Source organism: Gossypium arboreum, chromosome 4 (genome assembly GCF_025698485.1).
Source record: "Gossypium arboreum isolate Shixiya-1 chromosome 4, ASM2569848v2, whole genome shotgun sequence".
In the NCBI taxonomy this organism is placed as follows: domain Eukaryota; kingdom Viridiplantae; phylum Streptophyta; class Magnoliopsida; order Malvales; family Malvaceae; genus Gossypium; species Gossypium arboreum.
In genome coordinates this window covers 1,534,431-1,551,428 of record NC_069073.1, presented here as the reverse complement: position 1 = coordinate 1,551,428, position 16,998 = coordinate 1,534,431, and positions in this window count along the sequence as shown.

The window sequence follows — 16,998 nt, the reverse complement described above, 5'->3', positions numbered from 1 at the left end:
AAAAAATTCAAATATAAATTGACAGATATACTATACGTAGATCACTAGATGCTAACAATATGCACTAGTTAATCAAATTACCAGTTAAGTGAACATCAACCTAATCAATTTAGGAACAATCAATACTATATTCATATGAAGCTAATATAAAATGTTAACAAATTAAACTAACCTACAATTCCTCTTTCTTGTTTTAAACCAATGCGATTACCAAAGCAATGGTTGATTGGTTAACTAGTTATTAACGAAGTTAGAATGCATGTTCCGATTGTATCAATCGCCACTATTAAGTAGAAATCTCCTCCCACTCTCACCTAATTCATAGCTCACCTCTCTATCTCATTATTCAACATGATCGTGTTAAAGTCCTACACGATAAGATCTCTTCTCGATTTGACCTAGTAAATATTCAACTAGAGAGATCAATTCTAGTTTACTAAGCATTTTAATACAATCAAACAACCAATCAATCATCAACATGTATTTGACCACACCCCAGCGTACATGCGTCGAGGCTTAAAATCGTGCAATTAAACGTGAAAGTGAAAGTGCGGTTTCTGCAGGCGAACATGCCAAGTTGTAATATAGAAGCGTTACAATGGAACATCGGTAAGTATTTTGAGGATCGTAAACAAGGGATTGCTATTTGGAGAAATTTCTATTAAATCAATTACCTAAATAATTACTAATCTACTAGAGTCACGAATTAGTAGTGTAAATTCTAATTTAAACAATGATAATAAATTTAATTAAATTAACTAAGACTAAATATAGCCCTAGGTTAATTTATTCGGATTTTCCCATTCCTAGTTCTGATTACGTGAGCTACTTAGCCTAGAATCAATTGTGTCACCTAATTATTAACTAATTCAACAATGACCCTTAATTAAGTATTTACCATCCTTAGATGTCTTATTAGGATTGTCAATCTTAGTATCTTCACTAAAGATTACCACTTAAAATACCCTTCCGGTCTCACCTAGGCATATGGATGCCCTTCGGGTCTCATCGTTTGGCACAAGTTTTACTCAACATGATATCTTCCTAGTCTCACCTATCTAGATGTTCTACCAGGGTCGTCACTTCCTAGTATACTAACTACCTTAAATAAATATCAAATTTTAAGTTATTAGTCACTTAATCAATTAATTGGATTAACCGTTAAAACATGCAAGATGTTTATAAAGCATCAATTTATTCTAATCTTTACACAAACAATCAATTAACGGAGTTAAAGAAAGAAATATAAATAATAGAATAAAACAAGAGATGAAGAATGCTCATGGATTAATCGATACAAAAGTGCAGTTCTGGAGCACTCTCCACTCGTGACAGTTTCACTTTGGAATATGATATTCTGATTAGAGGAACATAAAAATAACAAAGTAAAAGCTAAGAATGAAATAAAATCTAAAATCTAATATGTTTAGCCCGTCGAATCCCCCTTTGAATCTAGTTATAACGTTGTTTATATAAACAAAAATCCAAAAGACTGAATTTCCCCTTCATGTATAATGTCTATTAGGATTTTAAGTTGGAAAAAGACCCCTAATTGCCCTTAAAATCGTAGTCATCGTGTGCAAGAATTTTCGACTGCACAGAAGTAGTGTTGCAACATCTAGTCTCGGTATTGCAACATCCATGGCAGTTTCGCCCTAGGGATTTTGTTTTTGTTTTGATCTTCAATGTCGTCTTGATGTCGCGACATTGGCATCAGTTTCAACCAGAATGTGCACTTTTAGCTCCTAATCCATCCTACATAACCACATAACCTTATTTAGATATCAAAATAGCATAAAAACTATGGAAAAGCATAAAACGATAATTGAACTATAAAATCATAAATAAATACTAACATGACTTGATTCCACTATTAAATAAGCTAAAATTATGTGAAAAAGGGATGTAAATAATAGCCTAGATCGTGGCCGACTAATATCTTAACTACAATTAGCAACCAATATTCCAATCAACCATCAAAGAAATTTAGAACAACATGGTATTTGAAGTACAATCAACCATTCTAAACATTCAATCAATAGAAATGAGTGACAACAAGAGTTTAGAATTGCTCACTCATGGAGAAGCACCCACATCCATACATGGAGCTTGCTTTGATCTCCATTTACATTGCCATCCACAAGAAAAAAGCACTAAAATCTATAACAATTTCACTTTCAACAAAGTTTTCTCTAAGAACTCTAAATATCTAAAAAGTACTCACTAATATCTCTTCTCTATTATTTAAATTCCAGTTAAAGGTAGATATGAGGAGTATGCTTCGCATTTTTGGGTCGAAAATAGTTTAACATCCCGACAAGAGGAGACATCTCATCTCGACGATACGATGAAGGGCGTATTGATGAGGCAGCAACCACGTCACGACGTGGCATCCTGTCATGCAATTTTCTTGATTTTCTTCTTCCAGTAAAATTCTAATTATTTGTCCCATGCGAACTCTAGTTAGTGTGGATTATTTTAATAATATTTGACCTACCATAAAAAGATTAATCCATAACACATTTAGGTATTAGCTTTTACAAACTTACAAGGAATTTGTGTTTAAGTTTTCCGGGTTCTTGTTTTTAGGTTTTGGGATTTAGTCTTCGTCTTTGTACTCTTCATTTTTGTCGTTTTAGTAAAATTATCTTTACACGTGATTTTTTATCCTCTTTGGAGGGGGTTTTCCGCGTAAAATATTTATGTTTGATCTTTTCAATTTCTTCGTTATTTTACTTGTTCGTTGCTTAATCGAGTTTATTCCCAACAAGATATTTATAGTAAGGATCTAAATGACCTTTTTATCCTCATTAAAAATAACTTTAACAAAGGTTTGGAAATAGAAATTCCACCAAATTGTCATCTTCCTCTAGAGTTGTCAATTCTAGTTCACTAAGCATTTTAATACAATCAAACAACCAATTAATCATCAATGTATATGTCAACTTTAATTAATAACTAGCATCCCAATCAACTATCAAGGAAACTTTAAAACAACATGGAATTCAAAGTACAAGTAGCCATACTAAACATACAATAAACAGAAATGAGTAAGAGTAAGAGTTTAGAGATGCCCGTTCATGGAGAAGCATCCAATTCCAAAGCTGGAGCATGCTTTGATTTCCTTTTTTACATTGCCACCGACAAGAAGAATTTTAAAAATCTACAGCAAATTTAATCTCTACAAAGTTACTATAAAGAACTTGAAAAAAAACTAAAATTTCTCTTTACGAAATCTCTCTAAGTTTTTCTCCCTCTCTGATCTCTCTCTAATTTCTAATACAAAGGTGCTTTTATATTAATGAGCTAAATGACATTTTTAGCTTCGTTAAATTTTAGATTTTCAAAGGCTGGAGTGTCCAGTTCCCTTTAAAAAACCCCTGAGTAACCAACATCTTAATAGATCTGCAACATGACATTGCAACCTCCATTTTTGCAGCGTCACGGTGTGACGGAGATATGTTCTCCTAGGCAAGTTCAATGTGCCGACGTCGTGACGTAAGTAAACGATGCCATGACTTCTAAAAGTTTCACGTCGCAATATTACTCACTATTTGCTACACCTTTAAGTCTTGTTCATCCGAGTTGCTTTACTCACTCAATTCTTTCACGTCCAAACAGTGAGTTAGGCCGCAACAGTAGGTCCTTCAATGTCATGAATTAGTACTAATCTAATTGAGTCACAAATTAATAGTGCAGATTCAAGATAAAGTTCCAATAAAACATAATTAAACTAAAATTAACCCTAAATTAAATTATCAAAACCTTCTATTCTTAATTTTGACAATGTGAGTTTCTTAACCTAGAATTAATTGAATTACTAATTATAAACTAAGCAAATAGTTACCCTTAATTGAATTTTTTATCACTCTTAACTAGACATATTAACAATTTGTTAGCCAATTCATTTAATGAAATACCTATTCAAGACTCTTAGGTAGGCCATACTATCTTGGCATGTTCTTTCAAAATTCCCATTTCTAGCCTTTAATCTTTATAAGAATCATATAAAACAGTTTCATTTCTTTAAACTATAGCATGCTTAAATCACCAATTTCCTTAATATCGTTTAAGGTATGTTCAATTGGCCATTCACTTTTAAAGCTCATAATCATGTTAATTTCTCTTTTGCTTACCTATTCATTTTCCTTATTATCATCTTTTTTTTTAGCTATAAGACAATTAGTTCATGATACTTAATTTTACTTTTAGCCATAAATAATTACATTTAAATTTTATTAACAATATTTAATTCATTTTCGCCTATAATAAACTCTAGTAAAACTTATTCGGATACATGGGACTCTTCTACCACACCAATGAGCTCATAAGAGCATTAACTACCCCACACCAAAATGCACATGAGTACAATACTAGAAGGCGAAATAAAGCGCACATAATAAAAAAATATTAATATAATGGATGAAAGGAAAATTCAAGTATCAACTTAAAAAAAAATCTTTAAGTACTAATATAGTAAAAATGGATAAGTTGAGATATTAAAATTTATATTTAAGCTATTATAAGATGTGAAAATATTATTATAAAACACATTTTTTTCGACTTATATTTTTATCAATGACAGAATCATAATTCGATCTTATTAGCATTTAGCGATGCAAAAGGCAATTTTTTAAGGCTCACAACATCGTAATGCATAGCAAGATTGGTCTTGGGAGTAGTTTGGAAATACAGCTGCTTAAGACCCAAGGTTAGAAGGGGCCCAAAATCAGGTTCGATCCTGGGGTAGTTTGGAAGTATTTTCTGTTCATTCCTTCTTTACCTTTCTCATCCTGGTTCTCTCAAACTCCATCAAAAACCCATTGTGCCTTTGATGATGTCTCCTTTTAACTTGCACATGTTGTCCGATCTGGGTTTTCTTTATTTCTCTTTTTCGTTTTTTGGGATCAGAGTTTTCCAAGTGAAGGCTTTCCTTTATTCTTCCTTTGCTTCACTAACCTTTGAAAGAAATAAAAACCCGACTGTTCTTTCTCTCTTATGGTTATTTTAACTTCTTGGATAGCAATATTAGATTCTGAAAAATAAGATTTTCTTTCAAAGATGAAAACTATTGGTGTATGTTTTAAGAATGAAGATTGATTCTCAACAGCTATGCTTCTTCAGTTTCTAGCTTTTCCATTACAGGAGGGTGTTGAAAATATGACAAAATTTCGATTCAAAGCCAGGTTCTTTTTCACATTTTTCATGACTTTGGGAATGATTGTTGTAGTTAGAAAGAACATTATCACGTTAGCATCTGTGCAGTTCATTGTCTTGGGTTTAAGCCATTTGCTGGCATACCCAACTTATTCTATTTGTAAACACTATAATAAATATCCCAATTTTGTAAAGACTACAAAATTGATACATTTCCTCCCTTAACTCTACAACTTTCCCGTTGAGATCCTTGACAAACATAAGTATTGAGCATGGTATAAACAGATATCTAATGGGCTGTTTTCACCACTCAAAAGTCCTAGCCTCCTAGGTGGTATTCGAGTTAATCACATGGACTTAGACGTAGGTCTCACCATGAAAATATACTAAACTATCTCAAGATAATACTGTTTGCAGAGAATGAATACTCATTCTTAAAACATACATCAATGTTCTCATTTAAAAAGTAAATCCCACTTTTCAAAATCTAATATTGCAATCCACGAAGACACTAATCACAAGAGAAAATGAAAAGCTGGGTTTTTATTTCTTTTAAAGGTTAATGAAGCAAAGAAAGAATAAAGGGAAGATTTCTCTTCGAAAGCTATGATATAGATGAGAGAGAGAGAGAGAAAAACATCAGATAATATGGTGCAAGTTAAGCAGAGACATCACCAAATGCACAATGGATTTTAATGGAGCTTAAGCCATGAAACAAGGAGAAAATGGTTGAGAAAGGTAAAGAAGGGAAGGAAAAAAAATACTTTAATTACGTTGTATAGACAAATTTTGAGTCAAAAATTGACTTTGAAAAATTTGTCTTTTATTGATGAAATTTGAAAAGAGTACAATGTCTAGAATTTTTATTAAAAAAATTTATTTGATTCTTCTTTTTGATTGGGCTTCGATCCAATGATTATTTAAACTTAATCTTGGAAGGATGTGCTTTACAATGAAATTTGATCTTGAAATGAGTTTGATGAGATGCTTGCACGAGGATTTTATTTAATTAGATTAAAGAGTTTTTGAGACTTGATCTTGAATTAACGAGGATTGCTTAATGGTTATTGAGACTTGATCTTGAAAATGGATTTTAGAGAACTTAGATCCAAGGGTCTTCAATACTTAATCTCGTGTTGAAAAATATGAAAATATTGTTTGAGTGCCAAGGGAGTGCCCACTCCCTTACCACTAGAGCTATTTGAGATAATTTCCATATTTGAGATTGAATGGTGTTTATGAGTTGTGCTGAGTACGTGGATGATGTCTAACTCATCAATGAATATCATATCACTTAGGAAACATATTTTGGATATGGGCCGAATCGAATCACCTTATTTAATCCCTTGGATTGTAGATACTAACTTGAATTTGAACACTGGTTTCTTAGTTGCCAAGATTCCATGTCTACCTTGTACTTTATTATTATATTTAGCTTATTCTATTGTTGTTTAATGGGGATTGATATAAATCTTCTTATGTTAGTTAGCCTTGAAATACTCTATATAATTGAGGGACCTGTATAAGTTATTGTACTAAAAGAATTAAGCACTTAATCTATCGTTGTGAGGAAGTTTATTGTATGAGTGTATATTGATGGTAAAACTTTTTATGTTGTGGTTTTACTTGCTGAATTCACCGGGGTGGATTTTAGTGAAAGTATCATTTTTCATGGTGCAATAGTAAGGAAATTGTCACGGTTGTGTGATAGATTAGGACCACTTGTTGTAAGTGTTGAAGATAATGGATAGTTCTCATAGAGCTAGGCTCCGCAAATGTAGGGAAACTGAACTACGTAACAACTCTTGTATCTTTTGTTTGTTTATTGTTTTACTTTTAGTGGTGAAGGAGTACCCACTCTCTTGTCACCCATCCACAGTGTGTAGCTTTTATCTCAACAACATTTTTAGAGTTTTGTCTTGGATGGTTGAGTCTGGTTTAAAGGTTGTCAAGATTTGACCTTTAAACATGTTTTATCTCTTTTATGGGTGTAATCAAATTTGGGAGATATTTGAATTAAGGGTCGTTTAGACTTGATCTTGGATGGAAGGATGATTCCATCCAAGGGTCTTCTAGGCTTAATCTTGAAAAAAAAAATGAATTCAACCTTTTTTTTATTGGTTTAATTGAACCAAAAGGTGGCTTTATTCATAAACGCCTTTTGACTTCCTCTCCTCGATTGAACAATCGAAAGGTGACTTTTCTTCAAAAGAGATATGGTGCTCAGCAGAATTTCTTTAAACTCTTCAGTTTCTTAATAGACTTCTTCATAGAAATTTTAAACTTGTGCATTTGTGTTGAATGACTTGGAGGTGAACCCCTTTCATAGTGTCAATCGATCAAATAAAAGAGAGTTTTGTAAAATTTAACTTCTTCATTTGTGTGTTCTACAATAATTGAATTCTTTTGTATAATTTGTATAATTTTAATTTTTAAACTGCTCATTAATTTTTATGTAGGAATAGGAAGTACTTAATTAGGAGTTAAGGTATGGCGAATATTGAGGCCACTTAGAAAATCGAAATGATGATGCCAGAACACCCCCAAAGATATGATTTTTACAAAAATTAGAATCGATATTGTGACATTAGCCTAACAATGTCGTAAAATCGGCCACAAAATCGAAGTTTTGAACCTTTAGGGGGAATGTCGCGACATTGCATCTTGGTGTCATGACATGGATATTCTGGGCAGAATGTAATGACATTGGAAATGGATGTTACAATGAGATGGGTTCTACAACAAAATACTCAACCAGGTGATGCAACCCAACATGTAAACCCTAAAAGCCCACTGATTTTAACTTTAAAAACCTAAATATAAATCATATTTAAACCTTATTAATCCCTAAAACACAACACTATTTCACTAAACCTCTTTCAAACTCTCAAAACCCTCTCCCTCATTCATTTGTTACAAAATTTTTTTGCAATTTTCTTTTTTTTTTTATTGTGTATTTTGTAGGTTTTCAAAGGAGTTCACATTAAGGCAAAGAAGTGTCTTCAATCTCAAATGTGTTAACAAACAAGGTAAAACATTTATTCAAGAGAAAATAGTAGCGTACCGAGAGTATACTCGAGACCGCGAGCTTTCGAAAACAATGGAGGATCTACGAACTAAACCACTGAGAGTGAAATGAAAGAAGGTGACTCTAACAATCTCGATGAGTGAAGACCCGACCATACGAGCTTATATTAAGCACATGACACAGTGCATGGTTTCTCTTGAGCCGATAACTAACCACCTTCCGACGTCCTAACATTGAGAGTGTGAATACTGCTACAAAAGATATGGAATTGAAATGGTGTCCCAAGTGTACGGGTCAAATTCTAATATAGTTCATACAATGAAGTACAGGAAGTGCTCCGAGGATCGTACCCAAGGGATTACAGTTTGGGGAAAACTATTATCAAATCAATTACCCAAAATAATTCCTAAGATATTCGAGTCACAAATTAGTAGTATTAATTTTAAATTAGGATAATGATAATAAACTAGTTAAATTAATGCTAAACCTAAATCTACTCCTAGGTTAACGTATCGGCTTCTCCTATTCCTTGTTTCGACTATGCGAGTTCCTTTAGCCTATATCTAATTGTTTTACCTGATTAATTATTGATGTTAGATTTTAAATAATTGGCTAGTAATTGACCTAGTAAGGCCTCTCAACTTTCTACTAACCGAGCTAGTCAGGAAGAACTACTTATCTCTCGATGTCACAGTTCAGAAATAGTCAAGGTAAGGTTTTCACAATAGGTAATATAATTTGGGTTCATTCCTACCTTCATGACATCTTAGGATTATCAATCCTAGGGTTTAAGTTCTTTATTTTCCAACCAACTAATGCGCTAAGTGATGCTCGGTAGACTATATCGATTTCGAGTTCATATCTACCTAAATGACTTTCTAGGGTCATTAATCCTAAAGTTTAATTGCACTCAACCAAATCCAACCAATCCAAATTAAACTCTACCTTTCAATCAATTAATTGGGTTACTATAGTTGAAACATGCGAAATATGTATAAAGCATAAATTGATTCTAATCTTTACACAAACATTCAATTAACAATGTTAAAGAAAGAGATATAAAGAATAGAATAAATGAAAGAGATGCTCATGTATTTCATCAATAGAAAAGTGCAGCTTCGAAACAATCTCCACTCGCGATGTCTAATATTGGAATAAGATCTTCCGTTTACACGAACATAAAATAATCTAAGTAAAAGCTAAAAACTAATAAAAACCTATAGAATAATTTATGTCTCCCTCAATATGTGTTTAATCTGATTACAATAGCCTTTATATAGGCTAAACTCAGAATATTAAAGTGTTTAAACTATCATTGAAGTACTTAGAGTTCGATTAGGAAAAATACCCCTAATTGCCTTAACAAACGCAACCGTCACGTGCAGGGATTTTTGGGCCATGCAAAAGCCATCCTTGAAGTACAGCAGGAGGTGTGTCACGACACAGCAGGCAGTTTCGTTCTAGTACTTGTTTTTGCTTCTGTCTTCGGTGTTGCAACATTGGTGTCTTGGTGTCGCGACATAGGCAACAGTTTCGATCTGAATATGCATCTTTAACTCCTGATTTGTCCTACAATACCTTGTAACTTTATTTAAGTATCTAAAGTATAATAAAAATTACTGAAAAGCATAAATTATGACTTCAAGCATGAAAACATAAATATATACTAAGATAATTTGATTTAACTATTAAAAAATCTAATGTTATGTGTAAAAATGGATAAATAATAGTGTAACTCATGGTAGATTAGTAACGATGCACTATACTAAGAGACATGGCTTGAGATTCCTCCATGGCCACAACCACCTTCACACTAGACCACTATTGCGGATAATAATCCCTCGATTCCACCACAAAGTGGTGGTACATATTCAAGACCGAAAGAAAAGGGGCTACTATTTGTGATCCATTCGACACTCTAGACCCCGCCTCAAAAGTGCAATCCACAAGTAAAGAGAAAGAAAATATGGTCATTTTGGACAAAGACAATACTAAAGAGTTAGATGGTGACTATTTTGCTAACCTTTGAGAGAGTTGTTTAAGAAAAATCTATTGTTCTATGTAGGCATCCCACATGAATATGGACTACTACTTCAAGCGGAACATGCAAGAGAACATCCCAATTATACCTCGCAATACCATCACGATGAAAAAGGAAAGTTCTCACTCCTATCTCTAGTTTGGGGAACATTAGGGACAATGTGCAATCTAAAGTGTGGGGGTACACATAGAAATTTTTATTTTTGCTTTCATATGTTTTGTTGCTAATTTCATCCAAAAATTTTATTTTTGTACGCATGGTGCTTAAGCTTGCAAGAATGTAAGTGATTGATTAAGAGCATGATAATAGGAATTATTTGGTTGAAAGTTGTAAATGTAGCATGATAGTAAAGTATTCTAGGCTTTTAAAATTAAACTAGTTAGTTCATTCTATTACAATGTATAATAGGTGAAAGCGATTAAGTATAACAAATGATAAACGATTACATAGGAAGACATGTATGTTTGTCTTGAATTGTAGGTAGCTATAATTTTCTCACTCGCATATTGAATCCATGAATTTGAGGTAGCTATAAAAAATGCTTAAGGCATTTTTTGGTTGAAACTAGAGCCTAAAAGTTAAAATCTATTTATTCCTTCATTATCCCATCTTTAGATTATGCATGAATTTAGATGTCGGGCCATAGATGTTGAAGGTTAGATGGATACATCATGGAGGTTTCAAAAGAACAAGAGTGGAAAAAGTAAGAAACAATATGAGAAATTAATGTGAGAACAAAAGCATTGTGAGGTTTAAAAGCAAAGCATGAGAAATAAAAGTATAGAACGAGATAAAACTATGTGACTGAAAAAGTGCGAAATAAAGTGACCAAATAAAATCAAAAATACTTAGGAAACTTTTCATTTATATTGCACAAAACTCACTAAGCTAACTATACTTATAAATATTATACTTTGTCTTCATATGCACCCTCTAATATAATGTTTAGCTCACCTCTTTATATCCCCTTTTCTCACATTTCTTTTTACTAGGGGTATATATGGAACAACATCATGTGCCAAAGTACTTTGGCCACTACACTGTTTCGAGCCGTTTTGATTTTTGGGGGTTCGTTTTGGGTCTTGGACACCTTTGACCACTCTCACGAATTCAATTATTTTAAAATATTTTTATAGCCCCAAATTATTCTAAAATTGATTTTATTATTTTATTAATTTGCTTTAAAGTTTGAAATTTTTAATATCGTTGGAATTTTTGTCATGTATGTGTTCTAGTAACACCTCTCATTTGTACTAGACATTGGGATAGGTCTCTGTTTTGGCAAGTAAAATTCTTTTAAAACATTTTTATAAAAGATCAAATTCTTTAATAATTATTACCTGTAACATAATTAAGAAATTAGTAATAAAGATAAATTATTTTAAAACTATTTTATAAAGAAATCATATCATATAAAAATTATTTGAATGGATGACACTTTAAGAAAGAGTCCCCTTAGAATAATTTTACAAGTACCAGACATGAAAGAGAAGAACATTACTTTGGTTTGAAGACATTTCAATAGCTAATCTCACATCTTGTTCCATGGAAAGAAAATAGATCAATTTTAGGAAACTCTTAAAGGAAACATCATTATTTCAAATTTAAATCTAGAAGCCATAAGTTTAGAAGGTTTCAAGAATTTTAAAATAAGTTGTTCTGATTTTACTCCATTAATAGAAAAGAGATGGTAAAAGTAGTATGGAGGTTCTTGTACGAATAGTCAAATTGCATTTTACTCATTATATTTTAAAAATGAGGAAATTTATCTTTTTACTTTAAATAAAAAATCTTTTTATTAAAAATTTTATCCATTTTTACTATTAAAAACTTTAGTATCGAGCTTCGATTTTCAAAGGTAGGTTTAGAAAAGATTTGATCATATTTCATTGGAGTGGATCTCATTCATTCAAGGTTAACTAAACATACGTTTGTCTCGAAAATTCTCAAATTAAATGGGAAACTAGTTTCTGGACAGAAATTGTATGAAATTGTGATTCCAGGTAATTTTTATCACCTTCTAATAGGAGAATAACAAATCAGATTTTTTTCTCTTGATTTTCAGCATTTTCCTTCTCAAAAATTTAAATTCAACTAAAAATGCTACAAATCAAAAGGTATAGAGATGCCGTGAAATCACAATTTCATATAATCATTTCTCTTAATTTCTTCTAACATGATAATATTATAAAACCATTATTAAACATGAATCTTATACACTATAATGATATTATTATTATTAAATAAAATAATAATAAATTATTTAAACATAATTAAATATTAATTATAGGTATTGTAAATAAATATTTAAAACTCAAATTGAAAAGTTAGGGTCTTGAGCATTTACTTTCAGTTTAAAGTTTTAATATTTATTTAAAAATAATTATTATGTAAATAAAGTTAGATGGCATAATTTGTATGTGAATAACAAAGTTAGGGAATATGTACGGACTGGGAAGGTGTTGCAGTAAGAAAATTTAGAGAGGGATTCGCGACAGAAGGGGATCAACCTAAAATAAAATAAAAGAAAAGAAAATACCTGGCAGACTTGAACATTCACAGAAGAGGTAGAAGACAAAATTCAGGGGACAAGATACTTCATTCAGGACATTTCCCCGTCAATCTCTCCCCAAAAGCACAACCTACACAGCCAAGCAAATCTTAGATTGTGGACCTACAGCTAGCCATCTCATACGTAAAACTGCTGTATATATCCTAGGGTAGGGCTAGCATTCTAGGAATAGCAATGTAGTGTACTCTTTAAGAAATTTAAAGATCAATGCAGTGTACTTTCATTTTGCATGGTTTTGGCTTCTGTTATATATGATAGCTTTTTATCAGCTATGGATATTTACTTGCTTTGTGCTTTTGATTTAGACAGGTCCTGATTATGTAATAAAATTATATTATTAATCACCCAAATTTGTGTATTGCACATTCTCTGCCATGATTGGATAAGTTTTGACTGTTGTCAAGTTTTACTAATTCATATGTCCCCCAACTCAACCCAACCCAACCCAACCCAACCCAACCCAACCTTTGAATCAGATTTTGAGATCTAGGAGCAATGGATAAGCTGTTAGTCTGTCACCAACACCACTGGTTTTAGGGGAAAAGGTATAATGAGCAGTATTAAAATTCATCTCAAAATCATAATATCATATTTCATGTCTCTGACATATGGACAGTCACATGGGTTAATATTTTAACATAAATAAATTGGCCAAGGACGACATTTCCTTGTTATGGAGATATGGCGTGCCCTTGCCGTTTGGCCAGTTTCTGAAAGCGAGCCAGTAATAGAAACAATGACAATAGCATCAATTTCCAAGGCATGCAGTTGTTGATCATACTAATGCATTATATATTTTGCTTCCATAATATGATCTATTCTTCTTAGCCTTTCAAATTCAGAAGAAGAAAGAGAATCTTTTCGGCCCATCCCTCCATCTGTTCTCTAATCCTTAGCTGTCTCTGCAATTCCAACACCTCATCAACTTCTCTCCCTCTTACATCACATACACAAAATATAGAACATAATGACATCGCTTTCCATGTCTTTATTGGGGGGTTGGGTTTATATATTTGGGAGAAAAAGGGTTCATTGATGAGACAAGAGCAAGCAACAACTTTTGCCCAAAGAAAGATTCTTCGTTGTCGCTTATCTTATAAGAAAAAACTTCTATGAGGGAGGGGTTAAAATTTTCTTTTGTGAATGTGTGTGTCTGTGCTGACAAAATTTGGGACTGTAAATAGACAGCGGGTGCTGCGGCTGATGCCACTGGATCCAGCCAAACATGCTTCTTGGCAGCACTGCACTATGCACCCAAGGGCTGCTTCTGTTCCTCTTCTTCATCTCTCTCCCATGTGACCCCTTTTGCTCTTTTTCTAGGGCTAACCTTCTCTGCCTGCCTGCCTTCTCAACAAAGTCAGGGAATCTTGCTTAGATATTTGATATAAATAAATAAATTCACAAATGAATATATATATAATTTATAATGTGTATAAGTGAATCAAATTAAAATTTTATATCTATAAATAAATTAAATTAAATTTTATTTTTCATATTACATATTAGATTGAAATTTATATATAAATTTTAGATTTTTCTTTATAAAAATATGTTTAACTATTCTTAACCTGTGTCGGGGCTAACTTTTCATCTAATGGGCTACAAATGCAGTAGCTCCGGCTCATGCTATATTAAGATGGCTTTCAGTTAGCACTACATGCCCTCGTTCTGCAGTGTCATGGTCTTCACTCGGTTCCAGCTTGGTTTTCGAAGGAGTTTGGTTCAAGGAATACAAAATTATATTTAGTAATTGAATTACAAAAATGTAAGATTATATGTTACATTAGTATGTTTGATTAATTTGATTGAATTTAATTCGATTGATCATGCAACATTTCTTTGAAAGGTGAAATATTTGGACATTCAACAGTAGAATGTCCCATAATTTCACAAATACCACAAAATTTTTCAGTTTTTACCAGTTTAACTCTTTGCACTTTCTAAGCTTCATGGCTTCAACCTATTTAGTTAAACTAGCCATTCGAGCACTTAAATAATATTCTTGACTAAAGTAATATTTTCCTTTCTTATTAGCAAGTTTTGATCTAATAGAACCTTCAAAAGGGTTAAAATATGTGCCAAGGTAGTGAATTTTTTGTCGAAGTGATCTAGGTAGTTAAAGGCCTTTTCAGGTTCTTTATCAAGGAAGTCTCTGTTATACATTGACTTAACAAATTGTTTAGTTTCAGAAGTTCAACTTTCATAAAAGAAACTTAAAGTCCACCAATTTTCAAAACCATGATGTGAGCAAGAACTTAACAAATCTTTGAAATGTTCCCAACATTGAAAAAATGGTTCATTTGAAATTTGCAAGAAATTTTGAATATGTCTTTTAAAAGCATTGGTCTTTTGTGTCGGAAAAAATTTCTTTAAAAATTCAGTTTTATTTCTTGCCAAGTACCAATTGATTTTGGTTTTAAATTATTAAACCAAATTTTTGCCTTATTTTGAGTTTATCAATTTCATTAGCACAAGGTGGCTCATTAAAGGTGGCACATACTTCATCAAAATATTTAAGATGTAAGTAAGGACTTTCAGACTCTAAGCCATGAAAATTAAAAACTAAAGTTATCATACTAGGTTTGAATCGAAAGTTATTTGCATTCAAAGGTAAAACAAAGCAAGAGGGTGTTGAGTTTCGAGGAGGTTGAAAGCAATCACGCATGGTGCGCACTTGTAGAATCTCATTTTCATTAGGAGCTATTTTAATTTCATCCATGATATGTGAATGTGGAGGAGTCTCAATCAAATTACCAACAAAAGTTTCACAGTTCTTTCTTACTAAACGATGAGAATTAAAATCACGTTGCCAAAATATGCAAAGAAAAAAGATGAGATGAAATAAAGAAAAATATTATAATTGGTAAAACCAACCAAATATACCTATGTAAAGAAAAAAAAACTTATAAAATTGTAATTTAAATCTTACCTTCTCCGGCAACGGTGCTAAAAACTTGACAAGAACTTTCTAGGTCTACAATCCAAGTGCAGGTTATATTCAAGTAAAAAAATCTCAGGAGTTTGAGGTCAATCTATAGGGAAGTTGATTAGAGCTTACAATATTACAAGTATTATGCTAAACTAAAAATTTAACACTTAACTTTGGAATGAGTGTCGAAAATGAAAGTAGTAGCAGCAAGAAACATTAGAAATAAAAATAAAAGTCAACGTAAGAAATTAACTAAGAATAATGAAAACAAGTACCTGGAAGAAAATATGTTGATGTTAGAGGATCAAATCTTGGTGTCATATTAAGATTTAAATTTTAGTACTCATTGTTATTACTCAATTAGAATCTACACAAAATTGGAGGTCCCAATCGAATAATCAAGCAATGTACGCCCAATAATTAAGCATATGAATCTATAAACAAAGGTATGTCCATCAAATGAGTGTCTAATATTATTGTTCAATAGGTCCAACTGTTTAACAAATGAATCCATAACCAAAGGATGGTGTAATATGACAGTTCAATTATTTAAGTTTAGTCCAAAAATATACCATATGGTATTATAATAACTTCATAACTTCAAGCCTTATAATTTTTTTTTACATATTTATTATGCCAATTTTTTATGTCTACAAAAAATCAAGGTTAATTTATCCAAGCATTCATTGTGTCATCTATTGTCTATAACAAATAAAAGATCTTACTTTACAAGTATGATTATGAATAGTGGTTGATAATTAAATCTAGCTCAAATGATGAGTATGAAATTTACCTTAATATTTTCCAAGAGATTCACCATTTCACCTCAGCATTGGAAACTTAGAATAACAAAATTATACAACTCAAACTTATATAAAAAAGACATATTAGATATAAAAACTTGAGCTTTTACACGAATAAACAAATACTTAACAAGGAAATGATCTTGATCCCAACTTTAAGATGCCTCCTATTCTAAAACCAATGACTATTTATAGAGGTTTGTGAAGAGAAAAATGACAATGCAAAGGACTTGCAAGTAATAAATTTCTAGATCCACTTCTTTGTCATCTTTTGAGTCATTTTTCTCATGTTAATTGATGACTTCTTTTGTCTAAGTTAACGTCTCCCAATCGAAAAAATACAAGAAAGTCAATTGATGGTCAAGATCTTGTGCATTCATTAAAGAAATTCCAACTCCAAATTTGAAGTATGATAAGAGATATGATCCATACACGAAAATGCTTCAAACTGTCCATCAATGTGAAACC